The 15335-nt window shown below is 36.6% G+C and overlaps 1 long non-coding RNA gene across 4 annotated transcripts in view; it reads left to right on the top strand.

Annotated features, from left to right (window-relative positions):
* The window catches only part of LOC143673469 (uncharacterized), a 124143-nt gene that overhangs the window by 96827 nt on the left and 11981 nt on the right, over positions 1–15335 (top strand). The window lies entirely within an intron of this gene.

Raw genomic sequence — 15335 nt, 5'->3', positions numbered from 1 at the left:
TATGTTCCTCTGTTATATTTTGGTATTTCTTTCTTTGCCTTTGCTAGTTTGTTCACATATATGTTCTGATTAGTACTCAGTGGATGATTCACTGGGATTCTCTATAGATATTTTGAGGTCTCTCTTTCTTGGTGAAGATTTCTGTTCTCTGATGCTGACCATCAGATGAGAAAGTCTAGAATTACTCAAGAACCCAAAGATGATTAACTTGGATGGCATAGAAGATGTGTGTAATGAATTTGCCCTTAAAACTCTAGCCTTACCTCCCCAGGCTTCCAAATATAACATGTCAACTCAGGGAAACCATCAGGCAACACCTAGATTTTCTTCTCAACACCAAAACCTAGCAACTCTCTCTAGGAAGTAAGCTGAGATAATCCTAGCGTTCACTTAATTTGTAACCCATCTCTTAGGGATCACTGTCATTTATTTCCTGAATTCCAATGTCTTGAAAACTGTTGTTTCATGTATTTTGTTCAGTTTTTAGTTGTTTCTTGGGGGTGGTCATATCTGGTCTTTGATACTTCATCTTGGTCAGAGGTAGAAGTCACCTGAATTAACATTTTTAAACAAATATTTTATTCTAAAAAATAAATTTTAGTTAGTTTAATACTACACATTCTATTTAGAAAGTATTTGAACCATTTCAACTTGAGGTCACAAAGAGTTTCCAGTAAATTAAAGAGATGCAATTTTTTTTAGGCATAATTTGATTTTAAAAATTTTATTGGCTTTATTGATGTATGATTTACCTAACATACAATACATCCATTTAAAATTTGTAATTCAGTATTTTTAGTATTAGAACTTTTTTGTCACCACCAAAAGAAATCCTGTAGCCTTTATCAGTCACCGCTTTTCCCTCCCCCAACTCTTTAGCCGTAGTCAACCACTTATCTATTTTCTGTCACTATATTAAATGTCTTGGACATTTAATAAAAATGGAATCATAAATAGGTATCATACAATAAGCCCATTTTATACAACTGCCTTATTTCACTTAACATAATGAATTCAAGGTTCATTCAGGTTATAACGTATCAGTATTTTATTCCTATTTATTGTTAAATAATATCCCACTGTATGGATATGCTATATTTTATTTGCAGTTATAAATATTCAAGCATACGTTTCTGTCCTCATTTCTCTTGAATGTATACTGGGGAGTGCAGATACTGGGTTATTTTGTAATTTCATGTTTAACCTTTTGAGGAACTGCCGTATTATTTCAAGGCAGCTACACCATTTTACATTCCCATGAGCAATGTATGAGGGTTCTAATTCCTCTATACCTTTGCCAATATTTATATTGGCAACACATAGTTCAAATTGCTTTTATCAAATTCTACCTGCCTTTTTTTATTATGCCCATCCTAGTGCATGTGAAGTGGTATTCAGTTGTTTAGATTTGCATTGCCCTTATGGCAAAGTTAGATGTTATAGTTCTTTAGCCCTTCTCAGAATATCTGTCATTGATGATTCTATCAGTGTTCAGCTCTTTCAAATGAAAAAAAGTATATTACTCTTCTCTTTCTCCATATTTCTGAGCATATGAATAATTAACATAACATAAAAATAATAAACATTGCTAAACACTTACTTGGGTCAAGGGTTTTACACATCTTATGCAGTCCTCATATACTCTCACGGGTGAAATAAATGATAGTAAATAAGCTTAAATAATTTAGAATTGGAGTTTGTAAATATTGTTCACAACCAAAATCTATCCCTCTGTCTACTTTCATAATGTCAGTATACCTAGAATGGTTGTTAAATTTATCCTGAGAAGCTTAGAACACTTACTATCTGATCCTTTATAGAAAAAGTTTCCCAGTACTTATGAAGGATGTCGAACACATAGTTCAAATTGTGTTTATCAAATTCTGGTTAGTGTGAGTTAGTTCATTGGCATTTACAAATGATAATATGCTTGTATACTGAAGTAGCCTTAGTATCTCCGACCTAGCAAAAGAGAATGGGAAAACAAGCAAACACACAGGTCTATATTTATTACAAAGTTAAATCTTGTTAGATAATGCTTAACATAAAATCTTTGACTTGCTGTCAGGGCTAGAAGGAAGGTGAGCAATGATCCCTTTATCATACATGAGGGAAGAGAAAAACAACTGTAGTTGGAAAGACTCAAAAACAATGAGTATAATGGAAGTGTTCTGGAGTGCATGATCTTAATCCTCCATAGTATCTAAGATGACTTGATTACTATAGACTAGATGCACTTGCCCAGAGGATAGAGCAGTATCCAATTCTTTTCATACAGTGTGGGAAGATTGGCTGGCTTAGAGTAAGAATTTACTTTAGAAACTAAAATTACTGAGGTGGCTGAATGGATTATTCCAGAGAAAAATATTAGAGCTGGATAATCTGTACATATGTAACAACTACTCTGACTTTGTAGGCCAAGAGCTGGGTCTCAGTATTGACAGAATAACAATTACAAATCAAGGCATTCACTGGGCTGTCTTCTGTGTCATTACCCACATTCTCTGTGCTATCCACGATGGCGCCCTTGAATAATTCTAGACTTTCTGCTCTGTTGATCAGCATTGTACCATGCTTTGTGCTCTCCAATCTACCTATCCTTCCTAGCTCCTCTCCCCTTGTCTAATGAAACTAATAACAATGTAGACAGTGCCACAATGGAGTCCTCAATTATATACATATATGTATATATATATATATAGGCATGCACAGGCTTGTACACAATTATATATATATATATAGGCATGCACAGGCTTGTACACTTTGTATCTTTCATTTTTTTCCCTTTTTATTCATTGCCAAATTTTCTAAATACCAGTTGGCAACTGGAACTCATATCCAAAAATATAAATTTTGAATCCCTAGAGCAACAGTATTTGCTTTGTTTCTAAAACAATAAAGACTGCATTTGAAACTGAAATCACCACCCATCTTTAAAGAAGGAATTATTTGGTGGTAAATTTTTTGTCTTGCAGCTTGCAATTTTGTCTTAGTAGTTACATTTTTATGCTTAAAATAAATTAAATCCATTACTTTTTCATCAAAGTCAAACACCCATAAATAAAAGTAATTAAACATTTCAGGCAGTAGCTTTGATGAGGCTACACTATAAATATTTACTTCAGAATCACAATTTTGTTTTGTCTGTCATTGATGACTATGATAACACAATTATAGTATTATATATTTTAGAATGGCAATATAACTGATCCCAAAGGACACCTGAAACCTTTTAAACACAACCTTTTGTATGCTGCTAGGTCATATCAGTTCCTTTCTAGCATATCTTCTAATTTAATTTTGCTCTGAATAATTGTTTACTAGATCAAATCTAACTTTTTTTGTGTGCTAGAAATCCTTTTGACCTTTACTGAAGATGACTTATAGCTGCGCATTATGCCAATGAAAATGATAAGCATTGCTCTCTCTAAGACTTTAGAAAAATGCTTGCAGATAGTACTGTACTGCTAAATATTCAGAAGCTCTTTTGTTACACAGGAATATTTTTAGCAAAATGACTCTAATATAATGTTCCTTAAGCATTGTTTCTGAGATTAAAAAATGTGGATTATTTTTGTTAAACATTGATGTAATTTCTTTTTTTTATTATTGGCTATCAAATGTACAGTAACTTATTTTAATCTTCTTTTTTTTTGGTATTCATTAGGATTCCTGAATTTAGATATAGGATAAAATACTGTTTAATAAAAAAAAGTCAAATGTGCTGCTTTTTGAGTAGGATAAAATTATATGTAAATGTGAATCAGTTATGTTGTTGCAACTGTGTTTTAAATCACCTATTTCATCTTTGTGTATTAAAATTTTAAAGATTCTTTTGGTCGTGTTGAAAATTTTAAACATTCCTTTGGTCATGTTGGAAGTATAATAAAAATAAAGCTATTTTGGTTTTCTGTGCTTTATTCATTCTCCTTCATTGCCTTTATAATTTGCTGCTTTCCTTCTGCAAACAAGATTATTTTATATCTTTATTTCCTTTTTATTGATTCCCCTGTTCCTTCTGAGGTGTTCTGCATACTTTGTTTGAAAAGAACAGACATATGATAGCACTTCCTCACTTATGTGAATGCATTTGCCTCTTGGTAAAATGCTCTTCCAGTTCTTCACTCATGTAAGTCCTGTTTTCCCCCTATATTCACTGCTCTGTGCAGTCAGTACTAAGCATCTGCTTTACCTTTTTCAAAACTACTCTTACATACACTGTTAAAAATTATTGGCACTTTTGCTGCTATATACATCCTCATTGTATTTATTATTAATAATAATAATTAATATTTACACTTGTAAAAATTAAATCATAGGCAGCTAAACAGAGGAAAAAAGTGAAAAGAACAGCTTTCCAATGAAAGATGAAGGGCCAAAACCAGAATAGATAGTAAGCTGGTGAAAAAAATCTTGGAACAAGGATTTGATGGATGGTTCATTGAGCTCTGTTTTGATTAAAGAGAATAGAGAATATGAGCTAAACCAACCCTCCCAAGCATACATATCCTCAGGAGTATCTTGTTTTAATCAGAGCTTTTGCTCTTGCCCAAAACAAGCTGCCTATTCTCAGCGAAGTAGACAGATGATCCTGTCTAAGCATAAGTCAGATTATTCCATATCTGTCTTAAAAATCTCCAATGAGTTCTCATTTTATTCAGAATAAAACTGGAAGTCCTTATTATGAACTATGAACACATACTTTATTAGTTAGTTACACTTCTTTTCTCCGTTTTGGTCAGGATGGAATTGTTGTTTGCATGGTGCCAGGTCTGGATTCATCCCTGGGAGTCATTTCCCATGTCTCCAGGTAGATTTTCTTCCCTGTATATCATGTCCTATGTAGGGGGGAGGGCAATGATTTCACTTGCATAGTTGAGCCTAGAGAGAATGAGACCACATCTGAGCAACAAAAGAGGTCCTCCAGAAGTAACTCTTAGGCATGCCTATAGGTAGTCTAAACTTCTCTGCTACCTACATATGGTTCACAAGAGTAAGCCTAATGATCGAGGGCATGACCTGTTGATTTGAGTGTCCCTAAAGTTTGACACAATATCAGGATTCCCTGATGGTAAGGTTTAATAGTTCCATATTTTTCTCCCATCCCTCAGGGGAGTTTGACAATACTTTTTGATTATCTGCTTAATATACTCTAGAAGGTATCCAAGCATTACAATAATCTATAGAGGATTAAAGGACCTCTTTCTTATTCTGTGCTGTGTTTTGTTTGTTCAAATGAGCTATACAGTAGGTTAAATTAGATATGCACTATGGAAAATTTCAGTTCCAGACCAAATAAACCTTTCTTCCATTGGTCTCAAAGAGTATGTGTGGTTCTAACATATAGATGATGTCTTTCTTACCCCTATGTTTTGAATTACTTTGACCCCAACCTGTTCAGTTTCATTCTTATATCTAAATATCAGGTTATATATATAAAACGGCCTCTCAAAATACAGAAATAATAATCACTACTCCGGACTCAGTGTGTCTGCTCTAAAAGCTTACAATCCAGGCCACTGTTTTCTTATAAGCATTTTTAAGGTGACAATACCACTGTTGTTCTTTTGTTTCTGGCTTATTTTGTTTAAATGGCCCATATGTTCATTCACATCATTGCATACCTCATGACTTTGCTCCTTTTTATAGCAGCACAAACTTCATTCATAAGTATACACCATCATTCACCAGTACTTCTCTGTCAGTGCATCCTTCAGCCACCTGAATTCATTAGTCATTATGTAGAGGGCCCAAAGTCCACAGTTCATTGACATTCTCAATTTTAGATAATTTCATTGTTCTCAAGAGAAAGAAAATCAATAAACATACCCTCGCCAAATCAGAAATCTAAACCTCCTCTTAACTCTTGTCCTCCCCCCCATTATTTACCTCTGCTGTTGCTTTGGTAGAACTGATGATCTTTTCCTTTTGAACAGCTCATACCATGCAATTTCAGTTTTCCCCCTGTACCCTGGACTTAAACACTCTTTGTACAAGAGTCATATCTTTGAAGTTGTTCTTGCAAGAACTAATTCGTATTTCTAGTTTTAATCAGTGGAACACATAGGTCTATACAATCCCTTTCGATCTTGTTCATCTTCAATATGGTGATATTACTTACAGACCCACTAGAGAACCACCTTCACTCCTATCTATTCCCTTACACTGGAGTTCAAACTCAGTATCTAATGGTTCACTGTATTAGTTAGGGTTCTCTGGAGAAACAGAATCAACAGGGAACACTCAGATATAAAATTTATAAAAGTGTCTTCTCACGTGACTGCAGGAACACAGAGTCCAAAATCCACAGGGCAGGCTGTGAAGCTGACGATTCCTATGGAGGGTCTGGACAAACTCCACAGGAGAGGCTCATTAGCCAAAACAGGAAGAGCCTGTCTCTTCTGAATCCTCCTTAAAAGGCTTCCTGTGATTAGGTTAAACACCACTCATTGCAGAAGACCCTCCCCTTGGCTGATTACAAATGGAATCAGCTGTGGATGCAGCTAACATGATCATGATCTAATTCTATGAAATATTCTCATTGCAACAGACAGGTCAGCATTTGCCCAACCAAACAAACAAGTACCACAAGTTGGCCAAGTTGACACATGAACCTGACCATGACATTCACCCATCTCTAGCTTCTGTGTATTTCTAAGTCCCCTATATTCTGTATTATAAGCCTCTGATGATACCTTTATGCTGGTCATAAAAATGAAATCATACAGTATCTATCCTTTTGTGTCTGGCTAATTTCACTCAGTATTATGTCCTCAAGGCTCATCCATCTTGTCATGTGCTTTAGGACATCATTTTGTCTTACTGCTGCATAGTATTCATCGTATGTATATACCACATTTTGTTGATCCACTTGTCTGTCGATGGGCATTTGGGTTGTTTCATCTTTTGGCTATTGTGAATAATGCTGCTATGAACATCAGTGTGCAAATGTCTGTTTGTGTTGTTGCTTCAGCTCTTCTGGGTATATATCAAGTAGTGCTATTGCTGGGTCATAGGGCAACTCGATATTTAGTTTCCTAAGGAACCACCAAACAGTCTTCCAAAGTGGCTGCACCATTATACATTCCCACCAACAGTACAGAAATGTCCCAGTTTCTCCACATCCTCTCAAACATTTACAGTTTCCTGTTTGTTTAATAGCAGCCATTCTTATAGGTGTGAGGTGGTATCTCATTGTAGTCTTAATCTGCATTTCCCTTATAGCCAGTGAAAATGAGCATCTCTTCATGTGCTTTTGAGTCATTTGTATTTGCTCTTCAGAAAAATGCCTATTCGTGTCTTTAGCCCATTTTATAATTGGGTTGTTTGTTCTTTTGTTGTTGATTTCTTTGTATATACAGGATATCAAACCTTTGTCTGATATGCTATTTCCAAATATTTTCTCCCATAGATTTGGCTGCCTCTCCACCTTTTTGATAGTCTTTTGAAGTGCAGAGGCATTTGATTTTGAGGAGTTCATACTTACCTTTTTTTTCTTTTTTTGCTTGTGCTTTGGATGTAAAGTTTAGGAAGATACTTCCTATTACTAGGTCTTGAAGATGTTTCCCTAGATTTTCATCTAGAAGCTTTATGGTGCTTGTTCTTTTATTTAGGTGTTTGATCCACTTTGAGTTAATTTTTGTGTAGGGTGTAAAATACGGGTTGTCTTTCCTTCTTTTGACTATTGATATCCAGTTCTTTCATGCCCAATTATTGAAAAGACTATTTTGTCCCAGTTCAGAGGATTTGGAGGCCTTGTCAAAAATCAGTTGACCATAGATTTGGTGATCTATTTCTGCACTCTTGATTCAATTCCATTGGTCAGTGCTTCTGTCTTTGTGCCAGTACCATGCTGTTTTGACCTCTGTGGTTTTATAATAGGTTTTAAAGTCAGGGAGTGTTAATCCTCCCACTTCGTTCTTCCTTTTAAAGATGCTTTTAGCTATTTGGTATCTCTTTCCCTTCAAATGAATTTGTTAATTAGCTTTTCCAAATCTTCAAAAGAAGTTGTTGCAATTTTGATTAGTACTGTGTTGAATCTGTAGATCAATTTGGGTATTATTGACATCTTAACTATGTTTAGCCTTCCTATTCATGAGCAGGGAACGTCTTTCCACTTATTTAGATTTCTTTGAATTCTTTTAGCAGTATTATGTAGTTTTCTGTGTTCAAGTCCTTTATTGTCCCTAGTTCAGTTCATTCCTAAGTACTTGATTCTTGTAGTTTCTATTTCGAATGAATTGTTTTTCTTTAACTGACTCCTCTGCTAGGTCATTGCTTGTGTATTGAAATGTTATTAATTTTTGCACATTAATTTTATATCGCTCCACCTTGCTGAATTTTTTTATTAGCTCAAGTAACTTTGCTGTAGATTTTTCAGGATCTTCCAAGTATAGTATCATATCATCTGCAAATAATGAGAGTTTTACTTCTTCCTTTCCAGTTTGGATGCCTTTTATTTCTTTGTCCTGCCTGATTGTTCTAGCTAGAACTTCTAGCACAATGTTGAATAATAGTGGTGACAGTGGGCATCTTTGTCTTGTACCTGATCTTAGGGGGAAAGCTTTCAGTCTCTTTTCATTGAGTATGATGCTGGCTATTGTTTTTTCATATATTCCCTTTATCATATTGAGGTAGTTACCTTTGGTTCCTCTCTTTTGGAGTGTTTGTATCAGAAAAGAATGCTAAATTTTGTTGAATGCTTTTTCAGCATCAATCGAGATGATCATGTGATTTTTCCCCTTTCGATTTGTTAATGTGCTGTGTTAATTAATTGATTTTCTTGTGTTGAACCATCCTTGTATTCCTGGTATAAACCCTACTTGGTCACAGTGTATAATTCTTTTAATGTGTTATTGGACTCTATTTGCTAATATTCTATTGAGAATTTTTACAACTATATTCATTATGGAGATTGGCCTGTAATTTCCTTTCTTACAGTACCTTTACCTGGTTTTGGTATTAAAATACTAGCTTCATAAAATGAGTTAGGTAGAGTTCCTTTTCCCTCAGTTTTTTGGAAAATTTTGAGCAGGATTGGTGTTAGTTCTTTTTGGAATGTTTGATAAAATTCCCCTGTGAAGCCATCTGGCCCTGGGCTTTTCTTTGTAGGAAGATTTTTGATGACTGGTTAAATCTCTTTACTTGTCATTGGTTTGTTGAGATCGTCTGTTTCTTCCTGAGTCAGTGTAACTTGTATGTGTGTCTCCAGGAATTTGTCTATTTCATCTAAGTTGTTGGGGTATAGTAGTTCATAGTATCCTTTTATGATTTCTTTCATTTCTTCAGGGTCTGTGGTAATGCACCTTTTGTCATTTCTGGTTTTATTTGCATCCTCTCTCTTTTTTTTTTTTCCTTTGTCAGTCTTGCTAGTGGCCCATCAATTTTACTGGTTTTCTCAAAGAACCAACTTTGGTTTTATTGATTCTTTCTATTGTTCTTTTGTTTTCCCATTCATTTATCTCTGCTGATCTTTGTTATTTCTCTTCTTCTATTTGCTTTGGGGTTAGTTTGCTGTTCTTTCTCAAGTTCCTCCAGGTTTACTGTTAAGTCCTTGATTTTTGCTCTTTCGTGTTTTTTAATATAGGTATTTAGGGCAATAAATTTCCATCTCAGCACAGCCTTTGCCACATCCCATAAGTTCTAATAAGTTGTATTCTCATTTTCATTCATCTCCAGATAGCTGCTGATTTCTCTAGCAATTTCTTCTTTGACCCACTTGTTGTTTTAACAGTGTGTTATTTAATCTCCATGTATTTGTGAATGTTTTCATTCTTTGGTGGTTATTGAGTTCCAGCTTCATCCCATTGTGATCAGAGAAAGTGCTCCAAATAATTTCAGTGTTTTTAAATTTATAAAGACCTGTTTTGTGCCCCTGCCTATGATCTATTCTAGAGAATGTTCCATGAGCACTAGAAAAAATGTGCATCCTTGTGCTTTGGAATGCAATGACCTATATATGTCTGTTAGGTCTAATTCATTTATCAATTAACTTCTCTGTTTCCTTGTTGACCTTCTGTCTGGTTGTTCTATCTATAGGGGAGGTTGGTGTATTGAAGTCTCCTACTATTATTGTTGAAACATCTGTTGCTCCCTTCAGTTTTGCCAATGTCTGTCTCTTGTTTTTGGAGCTCCTTGATTGGGAGTATAAACATTTATGATTGTCATATCTTCTTGGCGAATTGACCCTTTAATTAGTATTTAAGTGTCCTTTTTGTCTCTTATGATGTCTTTACATTTAAAGTCTATTGTTTCTGATATTGGTATAGCTACTCCTACTTTCTTTTGGTTACAACTTGCATGGAAAATCTTTTTCCATCCTTTCACTTTCAATTTATTTGTATCCTTGTGTTCTAGTTTGCTAGCTGCCAGAATGCAACACAACAGAGATGGATTGGCTTTTAATAAAAGGGAATTTATTTTGTTGGTTCTTCAGAGGAAGGGCAGCTAACTTTCCACTGAGGTTCTTTCTTATGTGGGAGGCACAGGATGGTCTCTGCTGGTCTTCTCTCCAGGCCCCTGGGTTCCAACAACTTTCCCAGGGGTGACTTTTTTCTGCATCTCCAAAGGCCTGGGGCTGAGCTGTGAGTGCTTATATGAGGAATGCCAAGCTGCTAGGCTGTGGTACATTGCGTTCTCTCATTTAAACACCAGCCAATTAAGTCAAATGTCACTCATTACAGCAGACATGCCTCCTAGCCGACTGCAGATGTAATTAGCAACAGATGAGGTTTACATACCATTGGCTTGTGTCCGCAGCAACAGAACTAGGTATGCGTACCTGGCCAAGTTGACAACTGAATCTAACTAACACACCTTGTGTCTAAAATGAATCTCTGATAAGCAACATATAGCTAGATAATATTTCTTAATCCATTCTGCCAATCTCTGTCTTTTAATTAGTAAGTTTAATCTGTTAACATGCAAAGTTATTACTGAAAAGGCATTCCTTGATCCACCGCCTTGTATTTTATTTTATTTGTCAGATCTGTATATTCTTTTCCCTCTTTCTCTTTGTATTCTTTAAATTACTTTTGGTGGTAGCTTTCAATTCTGTGCCCTCCTGCACACCTCCCTTTCTGGTCTTTTTTTTAGCTGGCAGAACTTCTTTTAGTATTCCTTGTAGGGCCAGTTTCTTGTTGACAAATTCTTTTTTGTCTGTGAAAACTTTAATCTCTCCCTCAATATTGAAGGATAGTTTGGCTGGGTACAGAATTCTTGGCTTGAAGTTTTTCTCTTTCAGGATCTTGAATATATCATACCACTGCTTTCCCACCTCCAGGGTGCTAGTTTAGTAGTCTGAACTAGTTTTATGTGGTCTCCCTTGTATATAGTAGATTGTTTGTCTCTTGCCACTTTTCAGGATTTTCTGCTTCTCTTCAACATTTGACAGACTGATTAGTATGTCCCTTGGGGAAGATCTATTTGTATTTATTCTGTTTGGGTTTCGTTGGGCTTCTTTGACTTGTATATTTATGTCCCTTATTAAGGTTGGGAAGTTTCCCCCCATTATGTACTCAACTACTCTTCCTAACCCTTTGCTCCTCTTTTCTCCTTCTGGAGCACCAATGATTCTCATATTTGTGCACTTTGTTTTGGCTATCATTTCCCTGAGATCCAATTCAATTTTTTCCATCTTTTTTTTGCCATTTGCTGTTTTGAGTCACCATAGGCAGTTATCCTGTCCTCTATGTCACTTACTCTTTCTTATGTCTCTTCAAATCTTGTCTTGTGTGCCTCTAGTATGTTTTTTGTTTGGTTAACAGAGTCTTTAATCTCTGTCATGTCTGCTATTTTTCTATCTATTTTTTCAGATTCCTCTTTATGCTCTTCTACTGTCTTCTCGATCTCTTTTATGTCATTTGCTATCCCACTTATTTTATTAAATAGAGTTGTATGAACATCCTTGATTAGTTGTTCCAATGTCTGTGTCTCCTCTGGCATTTTAATTTCGTCATTAGGCAGGGCTGTATCTGTCTGCATTGTGATATTCTTAGTGATCTGCTCTCTTCGTGGTATGTAAATATCTTGATTGATTTACTTTAGGAGTTGATTTATTTCAGTAGTCTAAAACCTTGTGTTTGTGGGATGGTTGTACAGCAGGGAGCAGGGTTCATTGTGGGGTAGTCAGTGCAGTGATTTGTTTCAGGGCAGGTATAGGTACAGGTTGGGGATGTTATGCTAATGCTTTTGAATGTGAGTGCCCAGCGGCCAGGAAGAATGTAGCTATGTGGGTGCACCAGTCTGGGGGCCATAACCCATGGTTTGTGTTGGTCTATAGCCTGGGGCCCTTTGTGCACATGCATAGAGCTGTGGCAGCAGATTGGTGTTTTGCCTCTGTGGATTGGGGTCAGATGTGACCCGGCTGTGCAGGTCAACATTTTCTCAGAGCTGGGAAGTGTGGCTGAGGGCTGTACACATGTGTAGTTCTAGGACTGCTGTAAAGAACAGTTCCCAGAGCTGAATGACCTGATTGGGGGCCTGTGTGCATGCTTTGGCCTAGGAGTGCCATAAACTGATGTTCAGAGCTCAGGGTGGGTGGGGTGAGGCTTTGCGACACTATGGACAGATGGTCAGGGCTAGCCTGTGTATGGAGGTTAGTACCCGCAGCCTTTATGCACTGACAACAGCCTGCAGGGATGGGAAGGTAATGCTTGGAAGGGGCACAAGAGAGGTGGTTTGGGCTGCAGTTGGGGTGGCATTGTGGGGCAGGTATGTACACTGGGGGCTGCTGGGGTGGGGGCTCCTGGAGCGTGGGGAATGGGGGTGGATGACAGGGTTAAGGTGCGTGGGGTGTAGAGTGAGTCACTGATCGTGGGGCTGCACTGGTGAGGGTAGTACGCCCATGAAACATGGCCTGGCTTACTTCCTAGTCCCCAGCTCTTGTCTTTGCACTCCCACGTGCTCTGTGCCTCCACGCCAGGCTCCAGCTTCTTGCCTCTCAGTTCCTCAGCCTCTGCAACAAGGGCTGCCCCATGTGGTGCAGAAGGCTCTCTCAGGTCAGCCGCACTCCTGAAGTGCTGCCTCAGTCACCCTCCTGTCCCTTCTCTAACTTTTCTGTTTAGCAGGGCTGATCTTGAGGTACTCTATTTGGTCATCTTCCTGTAGGTTCTTAGTCTTTGTTTTTAACCAAGAAATTCTCACCAAATACCTGTGACATAAACCTAAGAGTGGTGTCATTTGCATTAGTGAAGAAATGAGGCAGGAGAAATTATAGCTGGAATAATTTTTTTTCACGTCATGAAAATTTTGCAAACTCATATTCACATTTCTACATCTTTTCATAGGATAGCAATAGTCCTCAACCATAACTATTTTAGAATCACATGAACAGCTTAAAAATGCTGATGGTCAGCACCTACCTCAAGAAATTGTGATTAAACTTCCCCATGGAATTCTAATATTCAGCCGGTGTTGAGAACCACTGCGTTAGAGGAATCACAGAGTTTTGGATGTGTTTGTGGGAGGATTTATTGACATTATTTGTTAGAAATAAAAGCAGAGTCTACTGATGGTTTTGGACAAAGTTGGATACAATTACCCATCTGTTTTGTTGACCAAGGAAAATCATTAGGTAACTATTAGTTTATTAAAATATAAGCAGTATTTTCATACATCTTCCTTATCAGTTATCAATAGCCATATCTTTCCCTTTAAGTTTTCTGATATTTGTAATAATAAACTGACAAAGTTATTGGATAACGGAGAAAATTATGTCAGTCATTAACAGCCTTTTTGTCGTCAGCTCTTATATTTGGTGAGAAGCCCAGGAGCCACTTTTTTTTTTTTTTTTTGGATTATACCTACATTGCTTCATATTTCCAATTGTGGTACTGTACATTAAAGAAGTATAACTTAATTCTGGGAAATTTCTCCAACCATATCTTTGTCATTGAATTGATGAAATATTATGTTTATAGGTATACATGCCAACCTTCAGCTAATAATGAAGCCACATAGGCTTCTACAACAATTCCTAAGAAGGCTTCATTTCCTCTTAAAATGGCCCAAACCATCAAAGAATGGTATTTCTTCCAATTTTCCATGAATTAACCATAATGGTTGTTCATTGGTACTTGTTTCCACCTAGAACAAGCAGTTCATTTTTCAGTCATTGTCTCAAATTTGGTTAAAATAAGATGAAGTAAAATGTCAACTCTAGCATCTAATTCTCAGTTTTCTCCTGATAGCAGCTCAACAAAGTTCAGTTGCTTTAACTTTAGTCTTACCTTTCTTCAAACATTAAAATATTCATGATCCTGGTGGTGAAGAATGGCCCCTTATTTTTTCCATCCAGCTCATGAATTCATTCAGTAGCTAGGCTCAGTAAACTGGAAGGTGTTGACTTCCATTTCAGATAAATTATTGTGAGCAAAGAATGCAAAAGATTTATTGCAAATCATATGAATGATGCAGCACCGTTTTGATCTATAGTTTGTACAGTTAAAAAAAAATCCCTACCTCAGTTAATCCAATGTATGTGCTACTCAGTGATTCTAAGGCTACAGAATGTCTGCAGAATTGTCCCCAAAGAGATTTACTATTGAGATTCAGTTCTAGAATAAATGAAGAGGGGGTAATTCCTGTTCCTATTATTTATGAGCTAGCCTTGGTTTATCATTCAAGCCCTGCTAACTTTGCCAAAGTTATCTTACAGTTTGTGTCTCAAATGCACACCTCAGAAAATTATACATTTTACCCAGACCATGCTCCATCAAAACAAATCAAAACTTTTCTGAAGTGCTTGTTTTATTTAAACTCTATGTCTTTCTGGAATTATCATTTTCTCCTGCTAATGCTATTCTAAAACCATGTACAGCACAGCCTACTTTAGCAGAAACAAATTCTGCCTTCCTTCTTTAGGCAGTGTGATTTTTGTATCAGAGGGCTTCCCAAACCTTGGGAGGGCACAAGCTTATACAAAGGAATAGCTAAAATTCTCCATGCACATAAACAGGAGCTTTCATATTTCGAGATCTCTAAGTGTTCTAGTTTGCTAGCTGCCAGAATGCAATATACCAGAAACAGAATGGCTTTTAAAAAGGGGAATTTAATAAGTTGCTGGTTTACATTTCTAAAGCCGAGAAAATGTCCCAATTAAAACAAGTTATAGAAATGTCCAATCTAAGGCATCCAGGGAAAGATGCCTTGGTTCAAGAAGGCCGATAAAGTTCAGAGTTTCTCTCTCAAATGGAAGGACACATGGCACACACAGTCAGAGTTTCTCTCTCATCTGGAAAAGTATATGTTGAACATGATCAGGGTTCCTCTGTCATCTGGAAGGGCACATGGCAAACATGGTGTCATCTGCTAGCTTCTTCTCCTGGCTTCCTTTC

The sequence above is a fragment of the Tamandua tetradactyla genome, chromosome 2, assembly GCF_023851605.1.
Source record: "Tamandua tetradactyla isolate mTamTet1 chromosome 2, mTamTet1.pri, whole genome shotgun sequence".
NCBI classification, from domain to species: Eukaryota; Metazoa; Chordata; class Mammalia; order Pilosa; family Myrmecophagidae; genus Tamandua; species Tamandua tetradactyla.
Note: the sequence above shows the minus strand (reverse complement) of the source record. Positions and strands in the feature narration are given on the sequence as shown.